We start from the raw sequence: 20,416 nt of genomic DNA, 5'->3' as shown, positions 1-20,416 counted from the left end.
CATTAGTCCCATGGGTTATCCAACCGCCCAACCACTGTAGTGATAGGATCCATCTAGGAATTTGGTTATGTTTTGTCCCGGGTACTAGGGAGAAAAGTTCCCAGGCCCCCTAGCCGATGCTTCATGCAAACTTCAAGATAGGCACACCACTTTCACACCCAATATGAAATTGCTTTTTTCACAGATTCAGCTGTCTTTAAAATAATCTTTTAATAAAACCAGAGTATCACTGATCATAATCCTCCAAAATATCTGGTTGAATTCTAATTTCTAATCATCGGTTCATTGGCAAAACCAAAACGCTCACCACCTGTCCACCAGGGGCCTTTTCAATAGTTCCTAGCTCATAGTACCCGGAAATATATTCACTTAGAAAAATCCAGATGGACTCTCCGTTGAAGATGAACAAGATCAACCAACAGATTTATATAAAATAGCCATGGACTCATCCGTTGAGTCATCAAGTTTCTCTAAATCTATTAGCCTTTCAGCTAATGCATTCTCAATCAAACATTCTTGCACTTCAATTCTCAATCTTGGAATTAGGTACTCCATAGGCATTATCGCTTCAACACCATAATCTAGACGGAAGCACTACCTTATAGGATGTTCAATATGCCCATAAAGCTATCGTTAGCTTATGTTGCTAATCCGTTTGACTTGCTTCTAATGTTTTTATCAAGATAGCACACAAAATTTTGTTTGCACTCTCCACTTGACCATTAGCATGTGGATAATACGGGGATGACTTCGAGTGGACTACAAGGAATCCAGCACGTAAGTGATCAATCAACTCATTAATGAGGTGTGAACCACGATCGCTAACTAAATCTAATGGGCAGCCGAATCTCAAAATGATTTGTTCATATAAGAACTTAGCTGATGTTTTTGCATCCACTCGCTCAGAGGCTCTGGCCTCTGCCCACTTCGTGAAATAGTATTTGGCCATGATCACATATCGGGATTATATGAGATGGATGCGTAGCTAGACTAATAGTTCCAACAAAATCAATTCCCCATCAGAGGCTCTGGCCTCTGCCCACTTCGTGAAATAGTATTTGGCCATGATCACATATCGGGATTATATGAGATGGATGCGTAGCTAGACTAATAGTTCCAACAAAATCAATTCCCCATTTCTCAAAAGGTTGTCTTACAATAATAGGGGTAAGTGGCATCATGTCCCTTTGTTGCGGGATAGAAAATTGCTGACACTCTTCACACCTTTTAACAAACTCTATGGCATCCTCGAACAATGTGGGCCACCATAGTCCTGCTTGAAGCACCTTGCGACTTGTAATCTCTCTAGCCAAATGTCCTCTATCTACCCCTGAATGTACTTCATCCAATATTGTGAGGAACTCATCTTTCCACACACATCTCCTTAAGACATTGTCCTTACCTAGCTTGTATAGTTTTGTAGCAATTAATTGATAAGGTGCAGCTAGCTTAACAAGTCGCCATATTTTATCTTTGTTCAAGGGTCGTTCTTGGTGGGAAACCATAAGCTAGATAATATGATATTTCTTCGCTCGTCTTCCCGCACACATCTCCTTAAGACACTGTCCTTACCTAGCTTGTATAGTTCTCCAGCAATCAATTGATAAGGTGAAGCTAGCTTAACAAGCCGCCACATTTTATCTTTGTTGAAGGGTCGTTCTTGGTGGGAAACCATAAGCTAGATAATATGATATTTCTTCGCTCCATTTAGGCACAATGTCTAGTTTGAACAAACAAGAATCAAGGAGGTCATCATCAACACCTACTCTTAGTTTCTCATTTGGAATCCTCAACATATGATTGGCCAACATATGCTGTGTTCCCTTTCTCACCATAACCGTGAAGTCAAATTCCAATAGTAATAACAACGAGCATGTGATTCTTCCCATGGTGAAAGGCTTATTTACCAAGTATAATAAACCCTGATGGTCCACAAAGAATTTAAATTTGTTGGCCCCAATAGGTAATGTCAATACTTCTTGACTACATAAACCATGGCCAACCCTTCTCATTCTGTGGTGGTATAATTCACCTTTGCATATCAATCAATTGGCAATTAGCGAAGCAAACTGAGCAGTCCAATTTGAACTCACCAGGTTGTGCCAATATGCATCCAATAGAAAAGTTTGATGCATCAATGTGCACATAAAATATAAGGTCCTAATTAGGTGGTCTCAGAAATGGTGCATTGGCTAGTGTTTACTTTAATCTATTATATGCTTCCTAGCATTCTTCAGTACATTCAAAGACAATGAGTAGCATATATCATGGTTTGGGAATTTGAGCATAAAATACTATGAAGTGACGGTAATACCCAATGTGGCCCATAAATCTTTGTACACCTTTGTAATTAGTGGGTGGGGGAAATTCCAAGATCAAATTGACCTTGCTATCATCCGTGGGGATATACCATTCTTAGAGACAATGTGCCCCAATATCGCCGAGAATATCGCACCGTGTTTGATGCAAAATTGGCATTTTAAAGGGTTTAAGGATACATGATACAAATTATCGACATCGCTCAAACACCTTCCTCAAGCAAGTCAAATGGTCTGTCCATCGAGAGTGTGCACAAAGATCATCAATGGTCTATCCATTGAGAGTAGTCCTTGAAGGCTATGCACATTAATCATTGGAATGTTGTTGGGGCATTGGTGAGACCAAAAGGCATGACTTTGTAAAGCAAACGTCCCCCACATTGTATTGAAGGTTGTCTTATACTGGTCTTCAGCCGCTATAGGCACCTAATTATATCTTGAAAATCTGTCTAAGAAGCTGTAACTGCTCTCTCCAAAACGTGTTCCGTATAAGGCAATGGATAATGGTCCTTCCTAGTAGCTAAATTGACCTTTTTGAGATCGACACATACCCTAAGTTTCCAATTCTTCTTTAGCACTATTACGATTGGTGACAACCAGTCCATATGTTCTATCTCATAGATGAAATCCGCACCAATGAGTTTATTAATTTCCTTCTTTATAATTTCTGCATATTTAGGATTTATTTGGTATGGTTTTTGCCTGGTTGGTCTTGATCCGTCCATGATTGGGATTGTATGTGCACCACTTCAGGTGGTGCACCCTTCATCTCTTTGTAATTCCAGGCGAAACAATCCTTAAACTCTTTAAGGAGAGCAACAAGCTCATTTTCTTCAATAGGAGTCAAGTCCTTAGTGATATAAACAGGTTTGGTTTCCTTCCTTGGTTCTGTAGTATCAATTTCCTTAACTTTAGCCGGGCCATCATATGATGTGGACAACCCATCTTCCTTAACTCTTTTTGCCGTCAATTGGACCACCTTTCATTCATCAATTGTGTATGTTTTGAAATGGTCTGGTATTGAAAGTAGGTCTAGTTTTTTCTCATTCTCACTTTTTGTTTTAGCCATAACTTTCCTAGCCTCTTGCTCTACGCTTTGTCTCATTTTCGGTGCTGAGCTTTCGTAAGCTTAGGCATTTCAGGTTCTCAAAGGATGACTTCCTCCCTACGTTTCCCGTCAAGGGATATCTTACTCAATTCCTCACCCCAATCCTTCGAAAACTCGTCATGTACCGTAGCAGCTTTGAGGTATCTCAACCATTGGGTATCTGTGGGTTTTCTCACAGCAGGGTATTTCATCGGAGCGATATATCATTTCTGCTTTCGCCATCTTCTAAGGCGTTGGGGGCTGGTACGGCCTTGTGATCCAGTCCCTTCTATCCTAGAAACTTACCCCTTCGATTCCTCATCAATGTTCTGCCAATTGACCATACAGACAAAGGTAGTGGGAACAATCCGAGATTCCACATATTGGGTTCCTCGAGGTTGCATCACATCTATGTGGTGGCTAGCACATGCGTCCAATTTTCATTGAAATCCGAAGGACGAAGTGATGCATACATTTTTGTTTCCTATTCCTCTTTGGAAATTTCCGCCGTGGGCTAGCATATTTGTACAGATGTGGTTTGCTCTGTTGTGACCAAATCATTACCAAACAATTTCCCCTCCATGGGGTGTGCTTTCCATGTTCTCAGATCTATCTTTAGAATTTGAGAATCCCTGCGAACATACACATGGTCTAATGCCTAGTCGTGCACCAATTTGGATTCCCTCATGAAGGGTCTCCCCAATATTATGTCATAGTAATGTGGTTGGCACAGAAAATTCATTACTACAAATGTATGATGGCAACGAAACATAAAGAGTTTGAGTCGCACATTCTCTAAAAGACCAATGGGCCGTGAAGATGTTCCATCTTCCATTTTAATGATAAGATCTGCTCTTTTTAGATCAAGTTTTCTCCAATTTTCCCAACATCGTTTTGCGATGATGCTAACCCCTGCCCCACCATCCAAGATAGCCAATGCCTGCTATCCATTATGTGATGAATTGGGATCGTAGCATTAGTGTCATCACTTTTGTAAATAATGCCCCAATTGATTAACCGATATTTTGATGAATTTGGTTGTTCTTTCCCTTATGTGTTTTATAGTCCGTTATGCTAGAGGTGACTGAACATCCTATGTCGTGTCAATGTTATGGCTCACCCTAACCCTCCTTGAAACACATCCAAAAAGAGATTACTTGGTGAACCGCAACTGTCATATGAGGATCTTTCCAATGGCCAGGCTCGTAACCCTTGAGGTCTCCAAGCTCTACAACTCCTTGAGAAGCAATTCCACCGTGTCTCCCACGAGCGTTGTCACGCCACCACGTTGCACTTCGGGTCCTCATCCCTCCTCTCACCTCACTTCACTCACACACACTCACTAGCATGCATTAGGGAGAGAGATTAGCAAGAGCAAGACTCAATTGCACAATGGGAGAGTATGTTGTATTATGAGAGAAATTCACTTATATACATGGCCATAAGTGTTCACACTCACTTAAACTCTGGCCGGCGGGGCACTTTAGGCTCATAATAGGCCTAATGCTATTACAATGACTACTCTCATAATATATCCATGAAGTACATCACTTAGGACTTCATCCTAACTTGCTACCACATGCTCTTGAAGCGGGAATCGCTATAAATACTTTGTCACACCATTACGGGCACCCATCCAAGTTGTAGCTTTAGACACTATTGCTTCATATCTTGAATGTATGACCCTTTGGTGTATCTATTGTGACTCCTTGATGTGAGATAATGGAGGTAGCTCTTATTAATCCTGGAATTGGATTAACAGTCAACTGGCATTAGTCTGCCTTCTACGGGTCCATTCTTTTATGTCTACCCACAATGTTGGTGAACTGCATAGTAGTTGCCCCAATGGAATTTGTGCAAAAGTGGACAGTATAGCTCTGAGACTGCTTATGTATTTGGGTTCTCTGGCAATTGAGAGTTCCTTACATGTGTGCGTCTTATATCCATCCCTAGGGAATGAGTGGATGGACTCATCCTGCGCAACCTCCTTGAACATTCTTGACATCATGTTTCCTTGATATCCCTCTTCCGACTATTTTGGAATTAGAGTAGGTATATCCAATTCCCTCTCCCTTGTTGGTTATTTCTTGGATACATTGTATTCCTAACTCGGTTATCCCGTAACTTGTGGCTTTGTGAAGTCGTTTGACACTCTTCTACTAGGGCCCTGGCTTCTTCAAGCTTCCTTATCTCCTCTTCAACATTTGGGTATTCAACGACTCCTTTAGGAGTTGATGGTCTTTTCCCTTACATTTCTTGGTTAGGCTCATTTGGTTTGAGCATTTGATCCCTCTCTTCTCTTGATTGAGTGGATCTGGTGTCGATTGTATCTTCTTCAGATCCATCTTGAATTGTGTTTCTGGTGTCACCCTTACCCGCTTTTTTCTCCCTCCTTCTCGTGCCAGTTCTACAACTGGTTGCATCTGCTAGGTTCTTCCCTAAATGGGCTTGGGCTCGTGTCAGGACATTGAGTAGTGTGATGTTTCCAGGTTGCACACTTATGGACTGGACGGTGGCCTGGTTAGGAGTGAAAGTTGAACCACTTGCGCGGTATGGACAATCTTTAATCAAATGATCAATCCCACATTTAGTACAGGTAATTATTGGCATATCATTGGGTGGTGTAGTCAATTGTTGAGGTTGATTTGTATGAACCACTTTAACGATTTGATGCGATCCACCGCAACCAAAACATTGTAGTGGTCCTCTTCTCATATTTATGTTTATGTCCTTACCCTTCCACTCTACCATGGTTTGAAACACAGGTACTAGCATGTTATGCTGTAAGATATAAAATTTTGGTACAATCTCCACAACTTCCTCATAGTACTCACCAACTGATTTCTACTTCACGCACCATATCCATATCCTTTGATGGATCTTCAATCAATACTTGGTTGATTTTAGGATGTGGTGGTAGAAGAGGTGAAGTGTCCTATACCGGAAACATCCCCCTAGGTAAATAGGAAGGGTTCGAACTGCAATGATTTGCATGGGTGGTGCTAGTAAGGCCAGTGGGGCTGTAGGTGCCGATCGCTGTGCTACGGCTTGGAACCTTGGATATCTGCACATGGAGGTGTTATGATTCCCTAATTTTATATAGTGCGCATAATAGAGTAATGGCCTAGCTCTTAACTGTGGGCATTCAGTGGTAGTGTGATTCAATCTGCACATAGAACACCACACCAAATCTCTACGAGGGTAAAGATGAGTATGCCCATGCCCAAATGTTTCTCTTCCATCCTTCACCTTCAATTTTTCCAGTATGGCATTACTGAGTTCATCCACATTCATGTTTCCAACTTGCTTGCTTTGAGTTCCAATATCTTGGTGACTCAAAACTCGTGAAGTCATTGCTACAGAAGATATTTGACATCATCTGGTTGTGGCAATTCCAACATATTGTCTTCATATTCAATTTCCAGCTTACAACATGCATCCAGAGTAGCCGATCAGGCTAATACTAGATAATCATGCATCTTGTGGTCTTGGACTTCTCTCTGGAAGCAAGGCAATAAGTGATCAATTAGCCTTTCCCGTAGTTTGCACCTTGAATTCAAGTGCTTTAGCGGAGACACATAGTCTCTCATCGACTCCATTTCTTTTTGTCTGATGTTGTGTAGCTATGCCACGGGACTCCATCTACTGCCACTTCAAGCAAATCTTGGCACAAACACACTGTTGAGCCACGTGAAATCAATCTTATCTTCTGGCTTGAGGGTTCAAAACCATTCATGATCTTTTCCTTCTAGGATCAATGAGAAGGAATGAATAATGGTTACATCACTTTTTGGCCTGCAGGTTGAGCTTGTGGACTCAAAGATCTCTACATGTTGAATCGGATCCCCATACCCAAAGAATTTTTGTATGAGCTTTGAAATGATGTGTGGCTTCATTTGGGATGGTATGGATTCTAGAGTACTGCCTAGTTCCTTGAACATTCCTCGGCCCATTTCCACAGCCATATTCAATAAATTCGTCCTTGTGGCTACATTAGGATCTATGGTTGAATCTGCCCTTGGTCTTTGAGGAGCTACTCTCCCCCTACCTAGACCTCGTCCTCTTCCAACATTGGCTCTTCTAGGCATTTCCGGTCTATAGGATGGTCCGGCAACTTCATTATGGATTGGTTCATCATTAGTTGCCTCTATATGCCTTTGTAGAATTAAGAGCTCCATGTCTTGTAAGAACGTGGGATGATTGATCATTTTCTCGATGTCCTTCTTGGTGTACATGCGGTATTCTACTTCACCTGTTTCCCTTGGTAGATTATCCCTTTCATCTAGGGTTACAAACCCTTCCTCTTCTCTTGGCTCTTCATTAATGGGCTCTAAGTTTTGAATTTCTCTATCACTCCTGCCCATGACTATTTTTGGCTCTTTACGATGTGATTGAAATAGGTTCACACTTCCCATCTCCTTTTGTTTGGTCCTAGCCCTTCGAGTATCGAGCTCTTATTTACTTAAGCTCAATTCTTAATACTGTTGTTCTACCTCAATCCTTTTTAGATCTAATTCTACTTCCCATGAGGTTGGGAAGAATACTTGACCTGCCTTGTGGCTATGCTTTGCATGTCTCTTCTCATTCGGGGGGTGCCATTGTTCGACAACCTAGAATTTGAAGGTTGGATATAGGTAATTATTTCCTTGGACCAAGCCCAACGTTGGTTGATGGACCCTTGCCCATGGAGTTTTCCTCCTCATCGTTGTTGCTGGTTTGGAGACCAAAAAATCCCCAAGCTATATCAATGATACCACTGGATCTGGTAGGGGAGGGTGATTCTCCTCTTCCCCAAACCCAGAGTATCGCAACCCTTCTTCCATGGATTCTTCACTACTAGTCTCAACGGTGGTTAAATTCCTTAAGACACTCAATTGAGTGCTCGCTGAGTGGCTTGAACCAACACTCTTTTGATAGGAAGATCTTGGGTGATTGGATGCAGTATCGTTCAGGAGTGAGGTAGTCTCCGATGAGCTTTCCAGACCTCAAGTGCATGTGAATATGATTTGATAAGCTAATTTTATACCCCAATTGAATTCTTGTAAGATACTATCGATTTATTTTCTGAGGCCGTGAGAATGCAGAGAACAGTTCATGGTGGCGTGAAAAGTCAAAAAACCGTTCACGTTGTGAATAAATTTCTGTACTTTCACGTGCCCAAAATTTTTACTTCAGACTCATAAATCCATGTTACCTTGTTATAATTTTTACTAGTTAAAGCATGAAACTACAAAAATAGTTCATGCTGTGAAGTGGAAACCGTTGACATCGTGAGTTCCTATCTAGTTCACACCATGAAGTGGAATTGGTTCATGCCGTGAAAGGAAATCGGTTCACGCCATGAAATATAAATCATTCATGTCATGAAGGATTTAATGTTTCATGTTGTGAAACATTTTTTGTTAGTTCACGGAGTACAATTTTGTGAGACCCGCGGTGTCAGCACAACATATTTTTAGCAAGGCAATCTCATGAACCGCGGTGATGATTTTGGGACCGTTGCATGCCGTGAGATTGCAGGGAGTAGTTCACCTTGTTAACTAGCTTCCTACAGTTTCATGTGAAGAATTCATGCGTCGACAAAGAGAAGTTTGGGTGCAAAATACCTATCCCCCCTGGGATGCTTCCAAAATGATTATGCCATGCTTAAAGAATGTAATACGAGTTCAAGACACAACCAATGGCTAATTATTTTTTTGAATGTTATAGATTTTTTCAAGGAAAGAAAAACAAAATATAAACCTGCTCATTCTTATTCACGATTCTGGTGATACAAACATCAAATTTGAAAGGAAAAAATAGTGGAGCTTTTCTCCAAGGCCACTCCACTACACAACCACACAACAAAAACAATAAATTTCTCACAACTTCTCATTTCCATGCAAATCTTATCCATTCATTCCATACACAATGCACTACTGGAATGGAAAGGCAATGATGAAACTTATGTAATGGGAGCTAAAACTCAAAGAGGACAAAAGAAATTACAAAGGTGTTTCCCCGAAAGGGACGCTAAAAATGTTATGGATTACCACACATCCAAGAAGGAACTCAATGCATTCACCTTTGGAGAGAGCAATAGAGCACAACTGTCATAGGGCACTTACCAATGCTTCGAGCTTGTGTCCCTTGAGGTCTCCAAGCTTACTTGTTGGGAAGCTCCAATCCTCCAACCTACACCTCCAGGTTGTCACCGTAGAGTCGCTCACACCACCACACAAGGCAATTACTCTCTCTCACTCCTCCATACAAGCATACAACATACAGGTATAGAGAAGGCACATGTGCTAGAATACTCTCTCTCAATCTCTCTCTCAAGACAAAAGCAAGAACTCTCATAGGACAAAGGGGGATTATTTCCATTCATTATGAGAAAATGCCTTATATATAATTGGCCCTTATTCACACTTGGGTGCCCAAAAATTACTTAACTAAGGCCTTGGGTGGCCAATATCTCATAATATATAGCTTTTATAGTACCTTTGCATGACACTTATTAATGTCCTCAATGGAGGAGCATATTTGTTAATCCAAAATGGGATTAATAAAAGCTTATGCATAGAGCTTATTTACAAAGCTCATGCATAAAGCTTGTACAGAATTTTTGCAAGCTTTAGGCATAAGCTTTTTGCAAGCTTTAGGCATAGGCTTTTTGCAAGCTTGCATGAAAATTATGCCTAGACCTTGCATAGGCGTCTTGCAAGATCTATGCATAGGCTTCTTGTAGGCTCTATACATAGGATTCTTGAAAGCTTACTTGAACCTTATGCACAGAGATTGCATAGGCTCCTTGCAAGCTCTATGCATAGCCTTTCAAGTCTTCCTTGCGTAGAGCTAAATGCATGCATGCTTATTGAATTAAACTCTATGCATGCTTCTTACATTAAGCTAGATGCATTCTTCTTGCATTAATCTAGATGCATAGAGCTTAATGCATACATGCTTCTTGCATTAAGCTCTATGTATTATTCTTGCATTAAGCTAGATGCATAAAGCTTAATGCATACACTAAACTAGATGCATAAAGCTTAATGCATACACTAAGCTCTATGCATCTAGCTCTAGGCATAGACCTTAATGCATGCATGCTTCTTGCATTAAGCTCTACGTATGCTCCTTGCATTAAGCTAGATGCATAGATCTTAATGCATGCATTAGTCTCTATGAATCTAGCTCTATGTATAGAGCTTAACGCATGCATTAAACTAGATGCATCTATCTCTATGCATAGAGCGTAATGCATGCATGCTTCTTGCATTAAGCTATGTGCATGCTTCTTGCATTAATCTAGATGCATAGATATTAATGCATACATTAAGCTTTATGCATAGATATTAATGCATGTATTAAGACCTATATAGCTAGTTCTATGCATAGAGCTTACATAAAGCATGGGTCTTGCCTTGGCTATGTACAGCAACAAGCATGATATATGTAAAGCAAGCATGATATACACTTTTTGACAAACTCTAACTTTAGGTATGTGTGTAGAATCATGGTCAATATTTCGGGATGTTACAACCCCTTGGACATGCCGTAGTACACCTCTATCATGCCTACACCACCACAGGCTCTTAGCCCGGAGCAGTTCTATCACTTCATCTCACAGACTACCCCTGAGTAGAGAGCCATGGCACAATACTACTTTGGGGGGGTTGGGCCCTCCAACCCATTCACCACTGTAGCCACAGTGATCCCCACTCTTTCACTTACACTAGCACGCACCCATAGCCATCACACGACTATGCGTAGACAAAGTAGTAGTGGGGGTGGTTGTTCTGGGAGTGATGTCATAGATGCAGTGTCTCCTACATGTCAGCGTGCACCCATCTCCTCAGCTAGTACACCACACACACTTAGGAGTCCTTACACTCCTCGCATGGCATCCACAGAGAAAGTGTATTATTTGTGCAATGGAGCTGTGTTCATGGATGACCTAGGGAAGGAGATGAAAGGGCACATCTGTTAGCTTCTAAAGATTCAATTTGCGCATAAAGTGACGAAGAAGTGGGATGATTTAGATAAAGACAAAAAAAAATTCATCATTAAGTAAATCAAGAGGAACGAGTACACTCCTACAGGTGATGTAGTGCCAAATCTATGGATCAACGGTGTAGTTAAAACCATGGCATCGCATAGAAGAAGTGGGATGATTTAGATAAAGACAAAAAAAAATTCATCATTAAGTAAATCAAGAGGAACGAGTACACTCCTACAGGTGATGTAGTGCCAAATCTATGGATCAACGGTGTAGTTAAAACCATGGCATCGCGTAGATCCAAGGTACGAGATGCTGTGAGATAGGGGGAAGCTAGAACCTACTTGGCTCAATGAGGAGGAGTGGTAGATGATCTAGGCTAAGTGTAGAGACACACCTCACAGGTACAACGAGCAAACAACGGTTGCACAGGCTCAGATCAAGATTTTAAGCTCATCACACCTTGGTAGTGGAGGCTATGAGTCCTTACGCAAGTACTTTGTAGGTTTTTTTTATAAATCCCTTTCATTGGTTATCTATAATGTGCATTGGTTGCATGCCTTAAACCTTGTGTTGGTTGGTTTATGGAGAGCGTGGTAGGCCATCCTACATTTCTACAAATCTTGCACATAGGTGCTGCTTGAGAAATTGGAGTCAGAGGGTACGCCTATCAATTGTGGAGCAACACTGTGAATGCGGTAAGCATCCTACTACTACTTGCATCCATCTACTCATTTATATTGGCATGTTTTCATTGAATACTAATTTCTTCTTATGCATGCATTGATATAGGATATGCCTTAGCCCTCACCTAGCGATGAGTAGTGAGGTGCTAGGTAGGTTTGCATTGGGATTGCACACATGACATTTTGTCATGGTGCTATCCATGATTTGGATCAACACTTTCATCTAAGTGACATGACTTTGTTACACCTATTTTAGGTTGCCATTTTGACTTGTACATATGATGGCCTAGCACATATAAAGTGCTGTTATCCATGCCATGGATCAACACCAACATGAATTCACAAAAAATGTAATCATCTTTTTGAATTAATATAAAATCCATGTTTTCTCTCATTTATGAGTAGACTTGGACAAGTACTCTTCAAGAGGCAAAATGGGGTAGCTAGCTATCTGGAGCCAGCTGGCTGCACCACTCTGTCCAAAACATTTCTTGCATAGGACGTTCGTATAAGCATCGATATCGACATGAAATTTTAATATTACCGACACTTATACTGATGTCCATACCACCGCTGATGTATCGGGGGGTATACCGACGTGTGGCATTCGTGCCATTTATCATGCCTTCTTTAGGCAGCCTTCTTTAGGCATCGATAAACCATCATTCCCTTGTGTGAAAGCTCACCATCATGCTTTTGTAGTACTTTTGGAATCTCCCTAGCTACTTATACTCAATATACTTCACAGCAATGTTCTTAAAAGCTTATAATCACGTCCTTAGAAGCTCATAGTCCCATCTAGCATCTACTCTTATTCTTTAGTTACTATGAGACTACATTTAATGGTCAACTACATGAGAAAAACCACCATAGAGGAAGTAGCTCGTGATGGATTTATTGCTCTAGATAATGATTCTAAAACTTTCAACATATAAGATTCTAAAACTCAAACTAAGCCACTTTATTCTCTTGAATGTAGTAACTACACATGGTTTGTTATAGCTCACTCACTCTCAAGACGTATTATCTTAAGCTTAATACAGTTCACCCAAAGATCCTATTGATGATGTAATAAACCATAATTAATAGAACTAGTGGTCATAAGGTGCCAATGGTTTAGCAAATGAGTAGAGTTGAGATTATGAATTACTCCATGCTAGGCCACGAGAAAAATAAAACCATTTGTATGCTGAACCAATTTTCATCGGCATGCTTGTGAACCTTACATATCGTATATTTAAGTAACTTCATAATCATAATTTGTGAGAAAAAAAATTGTAATATACAAATCTTTAAGATTTAACATCTTAGTTGTTCCCTATGAGGGCTGCTAAACCGATGGCCTTTTTATGTTCTAAAATCCAATTCGAGTGTGCGTTCCGCGAATCTACGCACTCACAAGATGCCATCAAAATGCTCTATCATTTTAACTATTAAAGTGATCAACTTCACTTTTGTGAGGTTTACTTGAAATATGCAAGTATTGTCATCTGAGTTCACTAGAAGAAGTTTTTTTATTCACATTTTTGGGAGAAAAATGTACTTACATGAGGTCTTCGTTAAGTATATTGGGTCATTTTAGATACGGAAAAACTCACACATAAGGGATTCTCAAAATACCCTTAAATGCAATAGGTTTTTTATAGAGAAAACCCTCCTAAGGCCACACTCGCAACCACCTCATCAATTGTATTTGCAATTACCTACTTTCCAAGTGGGTGTTTTGGCACCTCTTAGAGAACACCGGAGAGTATATTTGAAAGAAAATATATAAAGGATATTAATAGTGAAATCTAGCTAGGCTAAAGCACCCTAGTAGTAGAGTCTTTGTCTTCTTGTTAGAAGGTGCATATATACCTGATTGACATCTACTTTTGTGGTTTTTAAAAAAAAGGTTTGTGGTGGGGGTGGGGGCTTATGAGATAACCTTTGAGGTGTATTTATAGAGGCCAAAAATAGATTTTGCTTAAAAAAGTGATTTAAATGGTGACTTTTTCCACTAAGAAATGGGGGCTTTCCAATTTCCCTTCTTTATCTATTCTCAAAGAAAATGGGGCTCTTCTTAGACCCCCTTTTTTTAAATGAAGAAAGGGGGCTTCTCATGCCAACCCCCCTTTTTCTCCACTATGAAATTGAGACCTTTCCCTTTTTTTTTCATGACTATAAAATCGAGGCTTTTCCATGGCCCGTGTTCTCTATGCTTTGAAGGCTTAGTGTTCTAGATTTGTATGCCTATGTTGTACTTAGGTTGAAGGAATTTCTTTTGTTGCTATAGGAGACCATGGTTTATTGTTTTGGTCAATAAAAGAGGAAAGCACCAAGCTAATTTAGCTTTTTGTGTTCTTGTCTCTCACATTTCTTAATAGGTTTTATGCCGTTATTGAGATATCTATCTAACTATACTCCATCCTTTAAATTGCACTCATGAAAGTACGTCTTTGTGCCTTATAGATTTCTCGTGTGTCTCACTTAAGTTAAAATTTATATACTTATTTTTTTTTAAAACAAAAACAAAATATCATTCCATCCTTTAATTTGCTTTCATGACAGTAAGTCTTTGTGTCTTATGGATTTCTCTTCTATTTCACTAAAGTCATAATTTAGCTACTTTTTTGGGATAATTATTCAACTACACTCCATCCTTTAGTTTGCACTTGTGAAATTATGTCTTTGTTTCTTATGGATTTTTCTTTGGTCACTTAAGAAAAATTTATATACTTATTTTGTTTAGATGATCATTTTGCTACACTCAGTTCTTTAATTTGTATTTGTGAAAGTATGTCTTTGTTCCTTATATATTTTTATTGTGTTTCACTTAAGCAAAATTTTGTATACTTGTTTATAATTATCTAACTATACATATATCCTTTAATTCGTACTCGTGAAAGTACGTCTTTATGCCTTATTGATTTGTCTTGTGTTTCCCTTAAGCAACATTTTGTTTACTCATTTTTTGAATTATTTTTTAACTCTACATTTTTTTTAAATAAAAGTCTAATTCTTCTCTATTTTCTTGGTTTTTGTATTTGTGCATTATGTAGAAGAGCTATATATAAGAGTCCACTAACACATAGCTCTTATGCATTCTCCACAAGAGCATATGCATAAGAGATATGAATTTTTAAAGACACTATTAGTTTTATGCCATTAATAGCTTTATGCATGTAGCTATGTATAAAAGCATAATGGTTTTTACACATAAGAGTTTGTGTATACATCTATTTCCATAAAGAATAAAGTGTAAGAGTGATCTTACATATAGTGGTATGCATAAAATTAATGGAGTTAATTTATAGTTCTTATGCATTATAGTATTTTACTATATAGCAATATCTTAATTTGTTGATTATTGATTGCTATATAGTAATATTTTACTATATAGATTGTTGTATATGAAAGATTTCCTACATCAGCTACCATATAGTGAATGCTTTCATGACTTTTGCTATATAGCAACTTTTTACTACATAGTGATTTATTGCTAGTTTAATTGCTATATATTAAGTGTTTTCCTAAAATTAAGAAGTAGGAAGTGTTACACTTTTCCTACATTCGGACTTTTACTATATATGTTCATTTTTCTAGTAAACCATCTAAAAAAATGTCTTTTTTGCTATATAAGAATGTGTTTAATGTCCCTTGTGTGAGAAAACACAACGGAACAACTGCTGCCACTTTTATGAGATATTTATGTAGTTATTGGATAATTGATAGGTCAGCACCTACTAACTATGAAAGAGCATATAATTAATATTTCTTGCATGTGAGGAGGAGGACAACCACAACTACTAGTAACATTGTCTTCCGTCGTTAACCCCCAACATTAGAATTTGGCATTGCAAAATAATGAAATCTATAATAATGTTGTGCCAATCGATACTCCCAAGCTTAATATATTAGTAATGGCTAAACGAGGGGACAAACAGATTAAAATGCCACTGTAATAAAGAGATGTTAGACATGTGTGGATTGACATGCTCATTCACATATATATTTTAAAGTCGTGGACCAATGCCATGACATGATAATGTACATGACGTCTTCTCCATCCTAATGCTTCTGAAATCTTCTCCATGCTAAATATGCTTCTGAAGTCTTCTCCATGCTAAATATGCTTTTGAAGTTCACATAGCCTTGAAGCTAAAGCCAATGTTTGCATCGATGTCCGGAAAAACATAACTTAGTAGCATAGAATGTGATTATTAGTCTTACGATATGGTTGTGGTCAAGAGATTCATGATCTTAAGTGGGTATGTGTGACACAAAACTTCCCGCATGGGTGTGGAAAACATTTTTAACTACACATGAGATTATAAAGACTATAAACTTATAGTAAATTTCATATGTGCAAAATGAACTACCCATTTTTTTTTGAAAAGTGAAAGTTTTTTGCCATTTTTAGGCAGTGGGTAGGTTATGAGGAAACATGCATGAACCACTCGACCATCAGTTAGAAATAGCCACCCCACATAGTCAGTCAGACAAGCATAGCAATGGGGAGACTATGCCTCAAAGATGCATAAGTCCAAGTTCTCGAATCAGCACTGGCATAGCTTTGAGGAGCCAACTTAGGCATTGTTATTGCCATTTGATTATTGTGGGTGAGATGGAAGAGAAAATTACAAGCCTTTGAAATTGCATTATATGTTGGCACAATATGAATGTACATGCTAAACTAGAGCTAGAATTAAAGAAAGTGGTCAAGTATGAACCACGAACCACACCTGAGCATATCCCATACCATATCCTAGAGACAACTAGAGAACTAGTCAGGCATCTTTGGAGTTTCCCTACGGCCTCAAATAGACCCATATGCATTCTCAAGAGGCCACAAACAGAACCAGTTTCGGAGCCTCACCCTCTAAAACCAACCTAACCAAGCCTCACATTGCTGGCCTTCCATGGGTCACCATAGCCAACACAACATCTTTTATGAGGTGATCGATGCCAACTTTATCTAATCCCCTTCAGAGGCATCACCTCCTAGGGAAGGAATTACAATTCACATATCTTACACAGTAGTAGGTCTTAGCCCAGGCCTCATAGTCTTCTTATCCTCCTCAGAGGTCCAAGTTTTGAAATGTTATCTTTTATACAAAAATTCTCAAATTTAGAAAGACTTGAGACTAGATGAATGGGAATTTAAGAGCCCATACAACTGTATGTAAGCCAAAGGAAGAAAAGGACGCACCATGCCCTTTGAACACACTCTCTCCATAGCTAAAACCAAAGTACAACCCAAAGTACCATGCTCGGACACTGTTTTGAAATTGACAAAATGAGCACAGTATTACCCAATGTCATGTACAAGGGACTTATAGTCTCCCACATTCTTCAATGGTGGTGTTGGTGTTAATATAATCATCATTGTTGGGAGACGAGGATAGCCCACCACTCACACACCCAATTGTATCAACTACAAAAGACACCCCCTCCCCCAACTAAACAAGCTATGAAGTCCTCAATATTGGAATCCATGGTGATTTTTCTACTGTTAAGATTAAAACCCATTTTTGGGTATTAATATGGTTTTTGTTCTCGGTTGGAAGGTGTGTCAGCTATGATCAGGCACCTTAAATATGGCTTGTTCATATGCTTGAAAAGAGATCATCCTTTCCAAAAAGCTTGCACTTATCTAACAATTAAAGATTTTGAAGCTATGCATTTATGAACTCTGTTGCATCTACGTTCTCCAAAAACTCTCTGAAAACTTTCATATTAAAATAGTTTAAAGAGAGAATTTAGATGTACCATGTTGCATATGAGTAGAATTTATAATCAGAGATAGCACTGTGATATGGGAAAAGATTTGTAAGTCATTTGAGGCTTTATTAGAGTTTTAAAAGCTCATAATCCCATCTAGCATCCACTCTTCTTAATTCTTGTTACTATGAGACTACATTTAATGGTCAACTACATTAGCAAAACAATCATAGAGGAAGTAGCTCTTGATGGAGTTATGTCTTTAGCTAATGATTAGAAAACATTCAACATGTAAGCTTATGAAACGCAAACTAAGCCACTTTATTCTCTGGAATGTGGTAACTACACATGGTTTTCTATAGCTCACCCAATTTTTACCTTCAGCCACTCTCAAGATTTATTATATTACGCTTAATACAATTCACCCAAAGATCATGTTGATAATGTAATAAACCATAATTAATAGAACTAGCGCGGGCGAGAATGTGCCAAACGGTTTAGAAAATAGTAGAGTTGAGATTATGAATTACTCCATGCTAGGCCACAAGAAAAAAAAATACCATTTGTAGTCAGCACCAGTTTTCATCAGCATGCTTGTGAACCCAATCTTGCAAATCATATATTTAACTAATTACTTAAATTATCATAACTTGTGAAAAAGAAAAATATTTTATAATATATAAATCTTAAAATCTTAAAAGATTTAACATCTTAGATGACCCCTATGAGGGCTACTAACCGATTGCCTTTTTATGTGCTAAAATCCAATTCAATCTATGCACTCACAAGATGCCATCAAAATGCTCTACCATTTTAACTATTAAAGTGATCAATTCAACTTTTGAGAGGTTTACTAAAAATATGCTAGTATTATCATATGCATTTCCTAGAAGGAGTTTTTTTGGTGACAATTTTGGGATAAAATTTTATTTACAGAAGGGCTTCTTTTAGTATATTTTATATTAAAGGGGGATCATTATAGATACTCAAAATGCACAAATAAGGCATTCTCAAAATACCCTTTCAATACAATAGGTTTTTTATAGAGTAAACCCTCCTAAGGGGACACTTACAAAACCACCTCATCACTTGTATTTGCAACCTACTTGCCAACAAGTGGTTGTGGTAGTGACTTTTGGAAAACATAGGAAAGTAAAGCTGAAAGAAAATCTATAAGGATATTCATAGTGAAAGGCACTTGGGCTAATGTAGCCTAGCAATAGAGTCCTTGCCTTCTTGTTAGAAAGTTCAAATATACCTGATTGGCATCTACATTTGTGGGTAACAAAAAAAGAGTTGTGGTGGGGGGTGGGGGCTTATGGGACACCCTTTGGGGTGTGTTTATAGAGGCCAAAAATAGATTTTGCTTCAAAAAGTGATTTAAATGGTAACACTTTCTATAAGAAACTGCGGCTTTCCAATGGCCCCTCTGTTTCTATTCTCAAAGAAAAAGGGACTCTTCTTAGACCCCCCTTTTTTTTTCTATCAAGAAAGGGGGCTTCCCATGCCCCCCCATTTTTTCTTCATTATGAAATTGGAAACTTTTCTATTTTTTTTCCAGGACTATAAAATTGGGACTTTTCCATGGCCCCTATTGTCACTCTATGCTTTGAAGGCTTTGTTTTCTTTATCTCTTGGCCTATGTTGCACTTAGGTTAAAGGAACTGCTTTACTTTTTCTTGTTTCTTATAGGAGACCATGCTTGATTGTTTTGGCCAATAAAAGAGAAAAGCACCAAGCTACTTGAGCCTTTTGTGTTCTTATCTCTCACATTCCTTAATTTTTTTTATGCCTTTCTAGATTACACTATTTTCTTCTCGTTCAATATCTGCATAGCTTTTTCCTGTGGCTCCTTTTCTCAACTGTCAATTCTCAATTGTCCAAGAGCATGTTGTAAGCCATAGTCTGAGAACTTGTCACACTAAGTGCCTATGACATTAGGGATTTAGTCCAAACATGCTTATGGCACATATGTTTGTAGAATCTCCTCTTTGGAAGATGTAATGTTTGTTCAAGGCTTACCAAACACTTATTGTTGTAAACCCTCTCTGTAAGATGTAGTTTTTGTTTAGGCCTTACAATGACATGTGCCTATGTGGCATAGGTCATTATTGGTTGTCTAGAAATGTAAGATTCCTCCCCAGCCTCTCAAGATATCCAACATCTTCCCTTGTAATCAATCCCCTCTTGAGAAATATAAAAGATCTTGTCTCTGCCTATTTTGACTTAGAGAGAGAAAATATTCTAGAGAGAAAATATTTTAGAGAGAGAATATTCAGATTTTGAATATTTTTAGATAGAAAAATTTCTCATATTATTAAAATAAGTTCCCCTGAAACAGAAGTTCAAAAAGATTTTCAGAAGGTGCATTGGAAATTAAGTATAATCGGTTCAAGAGGCATTATCCTAGGGGTGAAGATTTTTTTGAAAATTTAAATTAAGGTTTCTATGGACTCATCCAAATGTAAGGAGGAGATAAATGAAGAAATAAAAGAAAAATCCCCCAAAAAATGAGTAAATACTCACATAAGATGAAGAGTTGACTAAGGACAAGGCTAATAGTTAAAAAGGAGAGATATTTAGAAGTAAATACTCACATAAGATGAAGAGTTGACTAAGGACAAGGCTAATAGTTAAAAAGGGG

This window comes from Cibotium barometz, chromosome 54 (genome assembly GCF_041138505.1).
Source record: "Cibotium barometz isolate CiBa-2024 chromosome 54, ASM4113850v1, whole genome shotgun sequence".
Taxonomy (NCBI): Eukaryota; Viridiplantae; Streptophyta; class Polypodiopsida; order Cyatheales; family Cibotiaceae; genus Cibotium; species Cibotium barometz.
This window is presented reverse-complemented; position numbering follows the sequence as displayed.